Below are 19,517 nucleotides of genomic sequence, written 5' to 3'. Positions count from 1 at the left end.
AGAAAATATTAGACAAAGAATTATTAGAGCTAAACCACTCAAAAGTATATACAGGCTGATAAATCTATTACAATTTATTGTATTGTTCTAACAAGACATTGATTTTTCAATTCAATTTTTTTCACATGATAGTAAAATTTTTTCTAGTCATCAAGATACATATCTTTAATTGCTCTATGTTAAATTTTCTAATTCATTACATGATAACATTGCTGGATTATTTTTTTGAATAAATTGTTTCATTTCATTAGTTATTTCATTCAATTATTTCAAACTAACTCAATTAGATTAGAGTCATATAGATAATTTAAATAATTTAGATAATCATATAGATAATTATATATAAATAATTTCAATATATTATGACTTTATAGTTTAATACATTCATTTATTTTTTCTATTTTTTATATTTTTCTGTAAATTTTATAATTTTCCATAATTCATATTTATATTTATTCATATTTATTCATATATATTTATTCATATATTCAATATATAGAATTTTGTTTTCAATTTTATATTATATATTATAATCATATATATTCTTTTTCTTAGTTTAGAAAATATTTAGAAGAAAATTTATTAATTTATACTGTGTAATATAGAGTATTATCCATAATGATTCCATTGAAATTTATGAAATTAGACAATAATTTTTCTCTGATCCATTTTTCAAAATTTGAAGAATTTATTTGGCCATAGTAACCTTTTGTGATATGCATGTTGAGCTTCTTTAATAAATCTATTTTTTCTACTAATAAGTATAAATTTATAAAAATAATTTCTATTCTTTAAAACATCAATCATTTCTTTATTTTGTCAATATTTATTAACAATTATTATATTATCTACTCATTTTCATCGATGGAATATTTCTATTTTGTTTTCTATTTTTTTTATAAAAACGGATATATATCTCTTAGAGATATATATCTCTTTAGAGATATATAATCTTTCAATTATTATATTTAATATTTTTTTATATTAATGCTATATTTTTTCCATTTAAAATCTATACTTTTCAATAATATATATAAATTATATATGGATTTTTTATTTTCCAAAATCTATTTTTTCTGGTGTTAATAATTTTGTGATCTTCGTTTTAATATAAAATTCATAAATGGTATTTTTTATAATAAAAAATTCTTATCGCGTTTCGCTTGGAGACAATATGACAGAGTTTCTTCAGATTTTGAATTCTCTTTTTTTATTATTCTTTCTGATTAATATATAATCGCAAGTTTATAATATGATGATTTATAAAAGATTTATAAAAAATTTATTTTGAGCCTCTTTATCACTTTTTTTATGATTCTCTAGCATTTTCGAGTCTCTTTATTACTTTTTTTTTCTGTAAGATTCCAGAATATTTTTTAATTTATTATTTAAAAATTATTAAACTATTATCAAATAATAAATTATTCAAAACAAAGCAAAAACATTATGAATAATAAAGTAAAAATAAATTTATAAAAGATTGAAAATTTTACAAATATTACTAATATATATATTATTATATACATAGATAAAACACTAATTACAAATTAATATGTTATATTATATTAATAAAAATAATATTAAAAAATCATTTGATGTTACATATTTGAAAAAATAATTATTTTCAATAACTCAATAAGATTATTTTCAATAAGATTATTAGATAAAAATCGTTTTTTTTTTTTGGCCGCTAGAGGCTAATTGAGGAGTCATATACTAAGAGAAAAATCTTTTTTTGAAAAGAATCGAATACCGATATTTTATATCTGAAAATATTTATTTTTTTCAATAGTGATTTAAGTTTGAATTGTTATTCATCGTCAGATGTTTAAATTTGGTATCAATTATATTGATATTTAATATTTTTTTATCGAAATTTGTAAAAGAAAAATCTTTTAAAAATTTGAAAAAGACATTATTATATAAATATGAATAATATGAACAGTATAAATTCTACTTTATTAAAGCTTTATTTCAACCTTTTTATTTTTAATTTCTATGGCAGAATAAAAAATCTAAATATAAGTAATAAAATATAAATATATATCTCAATTTAAGATATATAGATGGAAACATATAATCGGATTTTAATAAGTATAGAAGTAAGCATTATACCAAAAAAAAAAAAAATAAATATTTCTATATTTCTATATATTTCTATATTTTAAATATTTTAGTACTATATCAACGTGTATTATATTTTAAATTTCAGGAGCATTTAAAAATAAGAATAGTGATGAATTTATCGATTATGAATTCACCAGCAACACATAATTATAAAGAATCTGCAATATAATTTATTTTTGTAATCTATTTGTTATATCTATACTCAGAGATATTAACGACAAAAAATATTCGATCAATTTTTAAAATCTATAGATTATATCTTTCTGTGTCTATTTGTCTCTGCATTAATATTTGTTTGAGTATTTTATTTAAAATTTTTCATATATGATATATATAGAAATATTTATCTAGAATTTTATCTATAAATTAGATTGTCATATAATCCCATACTGATAGAATCACTATTATTTATGATTAAACATAAATTTCTAATTTTCATTTTATATTCGATTTTCTCCAAATATAATTACGTTCATTAAAATGAAAAATGTTTATTATATTAAATTTATTTTTATCGGAAAATATAACATAATAACAATATAACAATATAAATTTCAAAAAATATTATTTTTATTAATATATATTTTTTAATTCTTTTTTATATTTGTGTTTTTCCGATTTATCTTGTTAATATAATGGTTTCTTTTTGTTATTCTATAGTAAAAATGAAATTCTTATAAGATTTTTGATAGAATATGAAATTCTTCTTGAGAATAAAAAATAATTTCTAGTTCTTCATTACAAATGGGATATCGTGATTATATTTAATATATTGAAAACATTATTTAAATTATTAAATTAGTTATAATAACGAATTATATTTTTTATAATATTTATAAGAATAACAAATTCCATTTTTTTTTTAATACACAAGATGTTAATATATTCGTATATATTTTTAAAAATCGATTCTAAAAGCAAAACAAATATAAATATTGATATAAATAAAAATGAAACTTATGGCTTATTTATAAATTATAAGCAATTTTGTATATATGTAGATGCAACTGCACTTCAGAAATGAAATAAAATCATGCTGTTTTCATCATTGCAATTCGAATTATAATAATCATTTATTATATTTTTATTGCAACATATGATATAAAAACCGAAAAAAAAATGTAGAAAAAGAATTGAAAAATGTTCTTGAAAATTTTTTGCAAAAATATTTACCAAGGAGTATTTTTTTTAGCCCATTTATTTATTATAATGATCCATTTTAGATAGACTTATTATAGGAAGTTTTTATACTGATAGTTACGTATATTTTTTACACGTATTCAAATGCATAGAATAATATTACAATAACAGTATTCCAACTCAAAATTAATTGAATTGAAAAAACATCAACAAATAATTTTTTTTTCTTTCGAACATTAGAATAGATTTTTAAAAGCTGATACTAACTTTAGTTGAAAGTAATTATAAGAGAAAAGAAAATCTAACTGAAGGAAAAATAATATGACGCGATTGCTATGTCATCTATCGGAATGCGTGTAAAATATATTTTCATATATTTAATTATCATAATTTTTATTATTATAATATTATATAATAATATAACAATGAAAATCATATTTAATATTCAAATTTATTATTATGATAATAAAATGACGATAAAAATTATGATATATATTTAATATCATAGAAGTCAATTTAAAGTTGCGTGAAAACGTATCCTAATACAAATAATCTAATAGATGGTGCGGCAATCGCTTTTTCTTTAGTTAGTCTTTTTTTCTTATACTACTCCTAAATGTAGTGTGATATTAAACGCTGAATATCTGAGATTAATTTGTGTTTATTTAAGAATAAAATATAAACTAATATCAAAGAGAAAATTCAGCTTATATTTTATAAGTAAATAATAATATTTTATGAAATATTGAAATAATTATTTTTAAATTATTTGGTCAAATAGCATATTTTTGTAGTGATTTTTGTATATTTTTACAGAAGCTATATATAGAGTGATAATTTAAATTGTGATTTTATCAAAAACGTGTTCAATAATATGAAATTAATGGTGAGTACTTTATAATATGTACTTAATAATATGTATAATATATAATTTAAAAATACTTGCAGATAAAATAAATTGTTGATAATATTAAATAATTCTTTTTTTAAAAGTGTTCTTAAAAATCTAAATAACTATTTTTTTAATATATAAATAATATAAATATATATATATATATATATTATAGTTAAAAATTTCCATTTATTTCAATATATGTAAATTACAAGATGAAAATGATATGTTAAAAATATATAAATTTATATTAAATTATATTAGTATATATCATAAATTTTTATATCAATATTTATGTTATAATATTTCTTCTTTTTATTCATATAAGTTATATATATATAATAGATATATATAAATATATTTATTTATTTGTCTAAATTAAAATAAATTATCATGTAGTATAGATAACTGGATATATGAATTATTTATAAAAATTTCTATTTTCAATTTTGAATAATCTCAAGATAATTCAAATAAAACTGATTAATGAAGAAGGACTTTTTTTTTTTTTACATTGGATTGTAAGATTATATTTTTTAAATACAACAATTATTTTTAGAAACGACTGTTAATCATAACTATTATATTTTAAATTTAATAAAATTAAAGAACATTATCATTATAATAATACAATAATTTAATTTCTAAATTTTTATATGATATCTTATTGATATTTTTAAATTTTGATAATAATACACAATTTTGATAAATTTTACATTATTTTATTAATTTTAATTAAAATTAAAATTTTGATAATATATAATTTCTAGAAGATTGTAAATTATTGATTTCTATTTAGTTTATTGTACAAAGATTTTAATTATAAATAGATAAAATACAAAATTCGCATTAGATAATATTTATCATATTAGATATAGATCATATTAGATGATATTTTCAAAAATTGCTTTATTATGATATTAATAAAATAATAAAATATTATTAATATATAAAATATTAATAAAATTGATAAATATTTTTAAATTAATAATCATTTATAACATTTAAGATCTTTGCATTAAAATCTTTTATTCAATTTGTTTAATATTAATCTTTGCAATAATAAATTTTTTGTATTAAAATTTGTTGTGTTAAAATATGTTTTGTAATTAACAATATAATAACAATATTTATCATCTTGTAATTTATATATTTTATTTTTAAATAAAATTTTGAAAAATATAAATTAATATAAATTCAATCTTATTTGTGCAATAAGTTAAATGTCATTATTAATTAATAATAAATATTTTTGTATTGTTGTAAAGTTAAGAATAAAGTTTAAGATAATTGAATTCATTTTCTAAATCTTGATAAGACAATATATTTTTATAGTTTTACTTTTACAATTTTGCAGAGATTGCAATGTAAAAGTATATTATAAATATTTTAATTGATCATTTATTCTAAATTTATTATTCAATTATATTTTAATTTAGAATTTCGCATATTCAAATTCTTCAATTTTTAACTATATATTCAACATATCTATTATTTGTTATATTTATTTGTTATAACTAATTCTTTATATTTCTAAATTTAAAATACATTTAAAAGTTTTAAGAACTAATTTAATTTTTTAATATATGAATTTTAATCTCATAAATATTTTAGATTATATTATATATGTTCATAGCATAAATATTAACATAATTATAGTTTTCACTTTTTTGATAATAAAATTTTTTCTTTCTCAAAGAGAAAATGTTTTATGCTCCATAATTATGATTAGGAATAAGATTTCGAATTTTAGATTGATATAAAAACAATTCCAAAATGAAGTAAATATATATGATCTTTTGTTTTTGAATGTTGAATATTAGGAAATCATAAATAAAATTAAATAAAAATCATAAAACAAATATAGCATATGTGTAATAATCTATAATTCATTCAATTTAAATGAGTGATTTCTCAGATATTCATTTCATTTTACACATAATAAGATAAATTCTCTAAATAAGTAATTTTTTTATATCATTTATAATATCACTTATATTTTTTAATATCATTTATAAATATTTTTAACATCATTTTTTTTTTTAATATAAAGTTTTTATAACATATTTTGATAATGAAATTTTTTAACAGTTACATTTACTTATTTATTATTTTATTCATTATAGTATTCTATTTTCAATGTATGTGATATATATAAAACCTATATATGTATTCTTTAAATAACAAATAAAGTATTTTATATATATATATATATTATTATAAATTCATTGAAAAGTACTTTGTTTTGCTACTTAAAGAATTATAAGGATATATTTTCACTTTATCAGTCTATTGAAAAAAATAAAGAATTTTCATAAACTTTTTTTCATTAGATTGAAAATGGAATAATTCAAAATAATATATTTTGAGAACAAAAATTCTATGATGACAAATCAAATTCTTTATAAACACTTTACAAACACTTTACAAACACTTTACAAAGAAAGAATATATATATATATGCTGTATATAATAGAATTGATAAAATATTAGAAAAAAATTTCTTTGAGAAAGTTTCATAAATATAGGAAAAGTCGATATTTTATATTTATTTATCTACTAAATCTAAAATAATAATAAATGATGATAGATAATTTTTATGGCCAAATTCAAATTCGATACACAAAAATATGTCGAAAAATTTTTCATTTTCAAATGAAAAAAATTCGTTGGTTTTATTTCAATTCTATGCTATTATTTTGTCCTTCGTTTTTTATATAAACGGATAAAATTTATAAAAGAAAATATTAATTATGTTTAACTGTTCTTTATGTTATTAAAAAAAAATATTTTGTATAAGTACATATTTAAAATTTTATAAATTAATGTCGAGAAATACTAAATTATAGGATGTGCCATCATTTTATCCGAGACTGTAGTTTTTGAATCATTTTTAAATATATCATGTCCGATAATTTAACTGTAAATCATGTATCTTTAATTATATTTTTAAATTGTGAAAATAATAAATATAATAAATAATATAAATAATTGTATTTTAATTATATTATATATGATGCTCGATTCCAATTATTAAAATTTTGAATTTTTTTATTATAATTTTGTTTAAAAGTAATCTAATCATTGATATATAACAATATTTGAAAAAAATGTAAAATATATTACAACTTATTTCATTATTTTTTATTTTTGAAAATTTTATTGTATATGAATTTTTTCTTCTTCTTATAAATAAGGACGATTATTTTTTTATGTATAATTGTATTATTATATTATATTAGATTTTTTAAAGATTTAAAGATTTTAAAGATTTTGTAAATCTGTTAGTAACTCATCTTATCTTATTTGGAATATATTATAAGAATATTTTTATATAATTCCTATAAATTATTCAATTCTTTTATAATGCATAATTCAAACGAATAATTAATTTTTAACAAAAAAATTTATAATTTCTTTATTTTGTTAATCATTCATATTGAACGATATAGGAATGAACAATTTTTTATCACCAATGTATAATTCTATTATCTTTTCGCTTTTTTGTGTATTTGAACAATATTGAACAATGTAAAAATTTTGTATGGATCATCGGTATATAATTTTATGAATTTTTTTTTCTCTTATGCGTAATTATGCTCGTAAAATATTGATACTCATGTTCAAATTCGAGTTTATTATAAAATTAAATCAAGATCATATCTTTGTGAAGTAAAAATTGAGTATAAGTAGCATAAATAAGGAAATCTTGTAAAAATTTTGATGATTGGTTCGCAGAAAAATGGTAGAATTGTGTATATAGAATTTTTAATAATCGCACTATTTCTTAAAATATTATTCTCTACTGAAAGTATGTTCTCTATTGTCATTATTTGAATATTTGTTTTTATTGTTATTTTATGTATCTTTGATTTTTATTTTCACTTCTATAATGTCCGTAGCATAATAAAAAAATTAAAAGATTTGATGGAAATGAAAACTTAATTTTCATAATATTATAATTAAAAAAAATTCATGTTATTAGAGAGAAAATTAATTGATTAAAAATGTTTTAATGATAAACTGCAGTTTTTAATATTTCTTTTTATTTTCTTAATGTTTTAAATCAAAAGAGAATCACAAATAATATTAAAATTTTATAATTTTCAGATAAGTTTTATAACTTTCATTCATGATTATCAGAAATTTTATAAATAATATAATTTGATTATTTATTACATCAATGTTTAATCTTACAGGTACATAATTTAGGATAATATGTTAATAAATTTTTTAATATTGATCAAAGAAATTATCTACATCTTAACAAATACTTCAATTTCTTTAAATTTTTAAAGAATTATTATCATTTTTAAGAGATGTAATTGAAACCATATAAAAGAATGAATTATTGTTTTTTAGAAAGAAAAATTATATTCATTATATTATTTTTATTTTTTATCGCTGCTTAAAATCAATGAAGAATTACAAATTCATTTTATATTTTATAATTTTTATTATTTTGAAAAATTTTATGAAAGATATAATTTAAATTCGTTACATATTTTATTATATAATTATTCTCTTAGATATATAAATTAGAATAATATGTTAATAACTTTTTTAATATTGATCGAAGAAATTATATCTTAACAAAAATTTCAACTTTTTTTTAAACATTTAATCATTTTTAATGGATGTAATTGTAATCATATGAAAATAAATGAATCATTGTCTTTTACAAAGAAATAAAATTGGATTCATTATGCTATTTTATTTAATAATTTTCATTTATGATTATGAAAAATTTTATAAAAGAAAGACATAACATTGAATTCATAATATTACTTTCATTTTCTATATTACTATTTAAAATCAATGGAAAATCATAAATGATATCAAGATTGCTCATAAATTTTATAATTTTCATTCATGATTATGAAAAATTTTGTAAAAGAAAAACATAAAATTTCATAATGTTACTTTCATTTTCTATATCACTATTTAAAATCATTGAAGAATTAAAAAACAAATAATATCAAGATTAGTAATAAATTTTATAATTTTCATTCATGATTATAAGAAATTTTATAAAAGAAAGAGATAAAATTGAATTCATTACATTACTTTCATTTTCTATATCTCTATTTAAAATCAATGGAGAATCATATATATCATTACGATTCGTTATATGCTTTATAATTTTTATAATTTTCATTCATGATTATGAGAAATTTTAATTTGAATTTGTTACATTATTTTAATACATCAATTATTTTATTATATCAATATTCAATCTTTAAGTTTTTTAATTGATTACAGAAATTATCTATGTTTTAATAAAAACTTCAACTTCTACTAAACTTTTAAAAAATGATAATCATTTAACGGATATAATTGAAACTATATAGAAAAATGAATCATTTTCTTTCAGAAAGAGAAAAAATTGGATTCATTATCCTATTTTAAAGAAAAATAATAATTAGTAAAAGAAGTTTTCGTTATTTAATATCGTATTCTATTTGCATTTTTTTTTTTTATATTTATTCTCTTTTCTTCTCAATAGCAGAGAAACGAAATTCTATTTCTTTGTATTCTTCGAATTCGTTAATCGTTATTGATTGTGACAATTAATTATTTGCATTTTGTTTTGCATTCTTTTTATATTCAATAAAATTCTGATCTTTCAATTAAAATTACTGAAATATTAATTCATAAAAATAATTTTAATAAATATAAAAAATTATATTATAATTTTAATATTTATAATTAATCTATATTGAAATTATAAGATAAAATAGATATTGAAATATAATTATAAATATTAATATAGATAATTATAAATTATAAATATAGATAATTTTTAAAAAAGATGGGGAGATTTTATTAGAATTGTGATAAAGTTTGAATATAAAAATTAATCATGATACTAATAATTATTAATCAAATATATTTATATTATCATATAACTTTTCACTTCTTCATGTAAATCTTTAACTTCATCGTACAAAGATAAATCAATAAAATCTTTGATAAATGATAATGATTCAAAAGTTATTAAAAAAAGAAAATTGATGATAAAAATTTATAGATTGTTTTAATAACACAATCATTTTTTCAACGATAAAGAAAATTAGAAAAAATTTCAAAAAGTATTAATTATAAAACTTTACAAATTTACAAATATTTTAGAAAGAGTAAAACGTATATTTTATTTCTAAAAGATCTACAATAGAAGAAAAAATTTATTTTAGAAAAAATCTTATCTTTATTTTTAGATTTAAGACTTTCAAAAAATAAATATATCATGCCCGAAATAAATGGAAAAAAGAATATGGTACTTTAATTAATAAAATTTTTCAAACTAAAGAAACAAACTTGCTATCGAACAGATTATTAATATTTTTGCTTCTATTTTCCTTTAAAAATTATTCAATTGTAAAAAAAAATTTTACACCCAAAAATACAAGGTGGATGACACCAATTGTTTAGTTAATAAATGTGGTATTTTTTCAAAATAAATATAGATAAAAAATTAGCAATAATAATAATTTAGACTTCAAAAATATTAATTTGTTTAGTTAATAAATGTTTAGTTAATAAATGAGGTATTTTTTCAAAACAAATATAGATAAAAAATTAGCAATAATAATAATTTAGACTTCAAAAATATTAACTTCTTTATGATAATTTCTTTTCGTCTAGAATATAGTGCCACGAACAATTTTCTATGAAAAAATCTGTTTATTATCAGAATAATTAAGTTTCAATATTTGAAGGAAACAAAAATATTCAAATCAAAGTCATGTCTATAAAAAATTTAATTGATTAATATTTGTAGAATGTATAGTTCATGAAGAAGAAATATTAATATTCTGTATTTAACAATGTTATATAGTAAAATATTTTAACAGAGTAATAAATTGTAAACTATAATTGAATGTATTCGATGTACTCGATACATGATATATGATAATATTCATACAAACGAAGAAATGTCATGTAAAACAAAAAGCGATCTCTTAACGTATATTAATAAATTTAGTATCGCAATATCCAAAAACTATTATAACAGATAGAAAAATTGATCATTATTTATCAAATCAAGTTCAATAAATAATTTGTTATAAAAATTTAAAAGATTTTACTAAAATTTGTTCTTATTAAGACGATATAAAAGACGATTTAAAAGAAAAAGATAAAAAAATTCCCAAAAGAATTATAAAATAATTATGTTTTAAATTTATTGAATTGAATCCGAATCAACCGTGAGTTGGATATTTTTTTCTATTTCGCAAAACTAATATACTAAAATTTTAATAAAAAGAATGCATTATTATATTTACAATGCAATTTTTGTTTAATGATGATTTGATAAATTTGTTTAATTTCATTTAATGGAAAAAAAACAAGATTCGTAAAATCACATAGTTAAAATATTTTAACTATTTACAAAACTCAAGATATAAATTAATTTATATCTTACCTTATAAAATACCGCAATACTAATAGCGGTAAATAATTGTACCAAAGATTGTCCTCATTACAATCATTTTTACGTATATCTTTTGATTATATAATAGATAATTCAGGAACCGGGACATACTGTATGTTGCTGATAAGTTAATATTCAGAAAGAATATGGATCTTAATGGCAGCGAGATAACTCGATCTATTTGAACACAAATATATAGTTGAGTCATATAAATTTTTATAATTGGCTGAATTTGTTAGATTTACTAATCGATTAATATTGTATAATATTGATAAAAAGAATGGAATTAAATAGAATAAATCTATAATATATAGTATTTACTAGAAGTAAACGATGCATCATAGACATGATCTATTTATTAACATAACATGATTGGAAATTTCTGAAGTAATTTCATCATTTCCTTTTATAAAAATATATGACTTGTAATGAATTATTAACAAAAAACATTGGCCAATCACAAAAGGTATTGATAGCGTTGACTATATACCATCAACTGAACATAAACAAGTCCAAGTAACCAACGTACCTTGAAGAAGTGTGTTGAATCTTATATTTATTTTTTAATTAATTTTTTGAATTTTAAAATTAATTTGATTACTATTAAATTTAATATTAATTTTATTTAATTAGTATCATATTTAGATTTAATTTTGAATTAATAAATAATTTTCATACTCTTTATATTTGTATTAATATATTTTAAAAATTTGATTGTTATTCCTGATATTTTTATTATTCCAAGTTTTCTGAAAAGTAGATAAAATATCTGTTAAAATAATCTGCTATTAAAATAATATAGTTTTATTATTGTCATATAACGAATAAATCGCTTTATTTTAATTCAAATTAATAATTATTAAAATCATATATATAATCCGAATATACTATATTATATTCTTATAGTTTAAAATTCAATTATTTTAAATGTTTTTTCTGTTCTTTCATATTTTTGTATAAAATTTAATAATTTATTTATAATTATTTATTCATTTTTTCATTATATAGAATTTTATTATATTAGTTACATAATCATATTCTTCTTTTTATTATATTTAGAAGATAATTTACCTTATTAATTTGCATCGTATCCATTTTTCAAAATTTATCGAATTCATTTGTCCATAATCTCCTGTGCTACTATATGCTTTGAAAATTAATTATATTTCTTTAATAAGTCCATTTTTTTCCACTATGCATTATTATAAATCTATAAAAAAAATTTATATTTTTTAAAATACTAATCATTTTTTCCTTTCGCTATCATATATTAACTATTATATTATTTGTCCATGTTTCTTCGATATATATCTTGTTCCTTTATATTTTATTCTTATAATCTTTTTATTATTCCAATCTAATTGCATTTAAATATTTTTCCCCATAAATGATAATATTTGATATTTTGAATATTTTTCTATTAATATTAAATTGTTTTTATTTGAAATTTTTTTTTATATTTTTTAATAGATAGATCCAAGTTGTCTTTGCTATTTAAATACAAGCAAACACGCTGTGTGGAATTTTATAATATTAGCTACATAATCATATTCTTCTTTTTATTATATTTAGAAGATAATTTATCTTATTAATTTGCATCATATCCATTTTTCAAAATTTATCTAATTCATTTGTCCATGATAATCTCTTGTGATATTGCATACTTTGAAAATTAATTACATTTCTTTAATAAGTCCATTTTTTTCCACTATGCATTATTATAAATCTATAAGAAAAACTTATATTTTTTAAAATACCAATCATTTCTTCATTGCATTAATATGTATATAAATATCATATTATTTATCCATGTTTCTTTGATACATATCTTATTCCTTTATATTTTATTGTTCTAGTTTTTTTTATTATTCTAATCCAATTGCGTTTAAATATTTTTCCCCATAAATGATAATATCGAATATTTTTCTTATTTATCTTCTATAATCTATTTTCTATTAATATTAAATTGTTTTCATTTGAAATTATTTTTTCTATTTTTCAATAGATAGATTCACCTTGTTTTTGCTATTTAAATACAAGCAAACATGCTCACATTCTCGATACAAATCGAATGTTTTTGAGATCGATAATTTTTCCTATGGCAACTGTATATTCCTTAATTGAAATACTCTTAATTGAGTCAAGAACTATTGTTTATTCTTTCGTATGTAAACTTTCTCGAATACAGTCACTCGCGAGCGTTTATAAACACGTCCTATCACGATGATGGTTCGACTCTTTTTAATAAACTATACATGGATTTTTTAAGTGAAAAATCTATTTTTTCTCTAATAGCTGTTAATAATTTTGGATTAATAGGCACATTTTTTTTTAAATATAAAATTCATAAATAATATTTCTAATAATTACCTTATCCTTTTCTAAATATAAAATATAATTTTTTTTTCTTACTTTTGCGAGATCATGTTTTTCTCTGAATAATATCTTCTCCAAATTCTGAATCTTTTTTTTATATTCTGCATTTTTTTTTTTTTGATAGATCAAAAAATAAATAAATTTACATACCCAAACATTATATTATATGTTGCGCCTTTTATCATTTTTTATAATTCTTTTAGCTATAATTCGGGCCTTGGTACAATTTTTCCTTTTTTTGCGGTATTCTATAATATTTTTAATATATTTATTATCTAATAAAATTAATTATTTAATAAAATTGTTTCTTAATAAAATTAAATTATCTGTAAAATGCAAAAATATTATAAATAATAAAATAAAAACAAATATATAAAAAATTATATAAAATTAAATAATATTTTGAAAATTGCTCGATATTAATATAATTTTTTTTCATTATTTTATTAGTTTATCCAAAAATTCGTAATTATATTTAAAGGAAAAATTCCTTATTTCTGAAAAAAGTGGAATTTTTTCGAAATTATTTAATATCTGAAAACACTTGTTCTTTCAATAGTGACTCTTTTAATTTTCGGCTGTCTTTACTCTCAACTTATATTTTCGTATACACGAAAAATACCAACAAATCACAAAAAATCTGTGATCTTTAGTTTTAGTTAACTAAATGACCGTGGTGAGTTCGAATTGTTGTTCATCGCCACATGTTTATATCTGACGGTCAACTATATTTTCTTCATCGAAATTTGTAAAAGATTTTAAAATTTTGATAAATACGTTATATAAATAACAGTAAAAAATTGAAAACAAGGATTTATTAAAATTCTATTTATACTTATGACACATATGGCAGAATAGAAAACTTAAAAGTGCTATTTCTAATATCAATTTTATAAAATATAATTAGAAATATATAATCAAATTTAAAAAAAAAACAAATAAAAATAAAGACTTTATTCGGTATAAACAAGCGTTGGACGTTACAAAATATTGTTTACAATAAAAAAGTTAAAGAATCTTTATTGTTAAAAAAATATAAAGTTTACGAAGAGGTAGAAATTAATATACAAGAATTATTTAGAAGATAAAAATGTTTTTTCAATTGTAGAATTAATATTAGATATAGAAATAAAAACTATAATCTTTTAGTACGATTTTGATGGAAATTTCGATCATAGCAGATATAAATAAAGATTTAATAAATTATCTATAACAAATAAATTTATATTTATATCTTTGTATATAATTTATGTTTTCTCTTTTTGCTTTAATTATAGCATATATTCTTTTTGATATGTTTTGGATGTGCACTATCTTATAATATCCCTTATTCTTGAATTATTTTACCAAATATTCATAATTTTTTTTTATCATTTCATCAATTAATGTAATGATTTTTAAGTGTTTTAAGTAAATTTTAAACATTCTATATTGGGTTTTCGTATCAAAAGATGGTAATTTGATTATAAAAATATAGTAAAAAAATAATAAGATATTATTTAACATAATGTATAAATTATTAATATTTATATGAAACACATTAATAATCAATTTTATTAAATTTCATTCAGATTAAATTTTACTAAAAATATGAAAAATGTTGAAAATGGTGAGTAATTTTTTGTTCAAGAATATATCTACACACACATACAAAAAAAAATCAAATCTTTAAAATAAATATATATATATTAAATTGATCATATTAAAATAAAATAGTTTAGAAATTCTATTTAATCAGTTCATGATATAAACTATTAATAACTAACAATAATTAAGTAGACAAAAAAAAATTATTCCTTAAAAAATAATCAATATTCCGGCATACATAGATCAAAAAATAAATAAATATTCGACTTTTACATTGGCAGACTTGTAATAAAATTAACGATGAATTAATGATGGATTAAAACGATTGGTGATTAAATCGTGTTGTGATTTATTTTCTGATTCTTGTGATATAATTGAATTTTGTGATCTGAACTCGAGAATCCCGGCAGTTTTCAAAGACTTTTGTATTCTTCTTTTACATTATAAGAAACAAAAGCTTCTTCCAGTGGAATTCTTCGAAATTTTAATTTTTTGAAGAAATCTTTGCCTTGTTATTTCACATGAGGAATAAAATAAAATTCAAAGTTTATAATAAAATCGTTATTATCGATGGAAACTTTCTAATAAAATTCTACTAAATCAGAAATATACGAATAAAATCATATACTATGTGTTAATATCCAAATGGATGAAATTCTATGTTTTTTCACTCAAAAATAGCACCATAGTTTTTAAAAAAAACATAAATAATCGTATCGTAAACTTTATCTAATAATTTGTTAGAGGATTTGTTAGAGATAGATAAGTATGCTTAAATGAAACGACTATAATAATTCAACTATTTTCACTTTTACAATAATTAAAACAAAAAAATTATAATAATTATAATTTTTTTTTAATTTTATATATAATTATATTTTCAAATAAAATAAAATAAAATCTTATCACATGAAATAATGTGATGATGTCATAATGTGTGCAAAAACTATTGTACTTTCAAAATCATTTTCAAAACTTTAATTAAATAATAATCTATTATAAAGATTTTTTTAAATTGATTCTAGTATAATAATGATTAAACATGTATTAATTAATAATTTATAATTAAGTTTAATAAATATAATAGAATATTCTATCACAGAAATTTTATGTAATTATACACTTCTGTAATATAATTTGAATATAATTGTACAATTTTACAATTGCAGATTGATTTTAAATATACACTGATTCGTTTCGTTGTTTTCGATATCCAACTTCATAGATTCTGCAACACATAAATGAAAGAATGTATGAAGCATGCATTTATATGCGATACACACGATCATTTTCAAATAGATCTTCTCTTTACAAAAAAATAAAAAATGATCGCTTCAATCAAATAATGTATTAAAAAAATTTCAGGTCTTGAACTCTGCAGAGCATTATCAAAATTAACCATCACTGTTCAAGAAGCGATTTCCTATATCAATTATTAAAAAGATTTTTTTTAATTGATTCCATGATTGTATTGTACTGCATCTTTTCTTAAATACATTAATAGTGTTGCCGAAATCCAAGAGAAAAGATATTGATTGTCAGACAATTTTCATTTCATGAGATCAGTACAATTATTCTATGATTCAGTAATATGGATCAAAGAAGTACAATTATTGGTTTTCTCGGATTGTTAAATAATACCGATAAATAATATTTCAAGACAAGAATTTGTTTAAATGAATCAATCATCGATTGAGGTATTGTGAATTGATATTCTAAACAAATTTATTCGAATCATCGTTCTTCGTTGATGTATATTATTACAAATTGGATTATTGATGATGGCAAAATAATATTTTTTTATATCTACAAATTATTAAAATGGTACAACATCTCTATATATTTCTCTGAAAAATTGCATTATTTATTAATTCATGGAATGAAGATAAAGAAATTATAATAATGACTTTCTTCATAGACAAAGATGACATATTGTGGATGAAAGAGAAAGATAAAACATTCAACGTCATTCTTGCAAAAACATGTGCTTATCTTACCAAAATCGTATATCACATCATTAATCATATGGCCTATTACAGTGCAATAATCTGATATTCGATTCATATGTGTAATTTCAGAGATCAGAATTATCGAATCGCATCACATGTCGAAGTGGACTAGGATCATTTCACGAAAACCGATATTGCAACAGGAAACAGATCAAGGAAACAGATCTATTGCAAATCTATTTCATGGTATTCATGTGTAGTGAAAGCGATGCATCAAGAAGTTGATATTTTGCAAAGATTCATTGAAATCAATAATGAAATCCAGAACATCCAATAACTTTTATCTAAAAATTATAAGAGACAATGTTTTTGTTTAAAAAAAGATTTTATTTCTTAAAGTTTGGTAGACTTTGAAAGACTTTGAGAGACAGGTATGAAATCATTCAAAATCTAAAATGCACTACTACGAAATATCGTTATATAAACGTATATACGTCTATATACCGAAATGGAAGCAATTTTGAATTCATATCTTTCATATCAATTCCAATCAATCATCTCTCAAGTTAGCAATGTGTTCACAAGCAAGATAGCATTTTTGAATTCACTGATAATAAAAATATATAAATAAGATTAATTAATTGCAACAAATGGATTGAAAACAATTATTTAATTATTATTTATAATGCTTATTTTAATTTGGGAAAATGATATGTCATTTGTACAGTAGTTACTGAGATGTATTATCTAGTTATATCCTGAAACAATAAAATTGTGTAAATCGTAATAATCAAAACTGCTAAAACCGAGTAAAAATTTAAAAAGAATAAAAAAGAGAAAAGGATCATGTAGAAAAGAATATTTGTCTTTCACTCATTATTGGAAGAAGAGGATGTAACGTTGTCAGAACAAGAAAAATTCAAGCGTTGCTATGTGAAGAAGAATATATGAAAATTAACATATACATTAGATAAGAAATGTATGCATTTGCACAAACACTCATTAACATCATTGATATGCCCTTCAAAACCTGATTATCTTGATCAATATTCTTGCAACTGAAGAAATATGGATTTTCTTACATATAGCGTGCACTTATATACATAATGAGCACCAATGCTTATAAATAATTTCTTATTGTACATATAACGAATCAGAATTCCTTCTTTTATGTATTTTCGTCTATATTTCATTTCTTTATATTTTTATATTTACATTTCTATAAGTCTTTTAAAAGAAATTCTGATTTTTCGAGCAGGAATAATCTTATATGTCATGGACTATTCTTCTTTCAAGTTTTTTACTTGATTAAAATATTCAACTAAATTTCGATTTTTTCTTTTTTTTTTTCATGTATACATTATTGAAATCGAAGTGTTTCGTAAAAATTATTGCCTGCTTCGGTTGCTGAAAAAAAACAAATCGCTCAAATATCAGAGTGTAAATTTACTAATTCATTGGTTTCATCTTTGCCATCATTTTTAACTCATTCTCATTGTAACAATGAAAAGAAATGATCCAATGTCGTAATAAAAAAGTTTATATATTTATTTTACTATAACTTCTTAAAATATGTTCGGTCTTACCATTATTAATAACGGATTTAGAATCATCTTAGCGCAAATTTGCGATTTCCATAAAAATTATAACAAAGATTTATGATCTTTATTAACTATGTTACATCATGGAACAGTTAAAATGTCGTCCGTTAGAGATAAAAATAGAATTAAAAATTCTTAAATTTATTCTAAAAAAAAATAATACAAAATAAGATAAATACATATAACATAACAAATTACGTATAATATATTGTATAATAATTGTAATAATGCATTAATACATATAGTATTGGAAAACAATGCAATTAAATTCTTCTAAGAAAAGGATGCTGTCAGTTTGCCACATCGCAACTAAAACTGATTATGTGCTGCCATCTATTTCATTTCTTCTGTATAACAGTTACCTACTGATACACAAGATAGAAATTTGCAATTGTAGCAATGCTCCACGA

At 19.0% G+C, this 19,517-nt stretch overlaps 1 long non-coding RNA gene across 2 annotated transcripts in view; it reads left to right on the top strand.

The window, feature by feature from the left end:
* The window catches only part of LOC113219293, an 83,346-nt gene extending 65,409 nt beyond the window's left edge, over positions 1-17,937 (top strand). The window contains exons 1-3 of one of the 2 annotated variants that reach the window (XR_003306213.1): positions 3,873-3,987; positions 4,084-4,153; positions 17,636-17,937. This is a non-coding gene — a long non-coding RNA (uncharacterized LOC113219293). Of the gene's footprint in view, positions 1-3,872; positions 3,988-4,083; positions 4,154-17,635 lie in introns of those variants that run through there. The other variant, XR_003306214.1, reaches the window with a different exon arrangement.
* The last annotated feature ends 1,580 nt before the right edge of the window (positions 17,938-19,517 follow it).

Source organism: Apis mellifera, linkage group LG16, assembly GCF_003254395.2.
Source record: "Apis mellifera strain DH4 linkage group LG16, Amel_HAv3.1, whole genome shotgun sequence".
Taxonomy (NCBI): Eukaryota; Metazoa; Arthropoda; class Insecta; order Hymenoptera; family Apidae; genus Apis; species Apis mellifera.
This window is presented reverse-complemented; position numbering and strand designations above follow the sequence as displayed.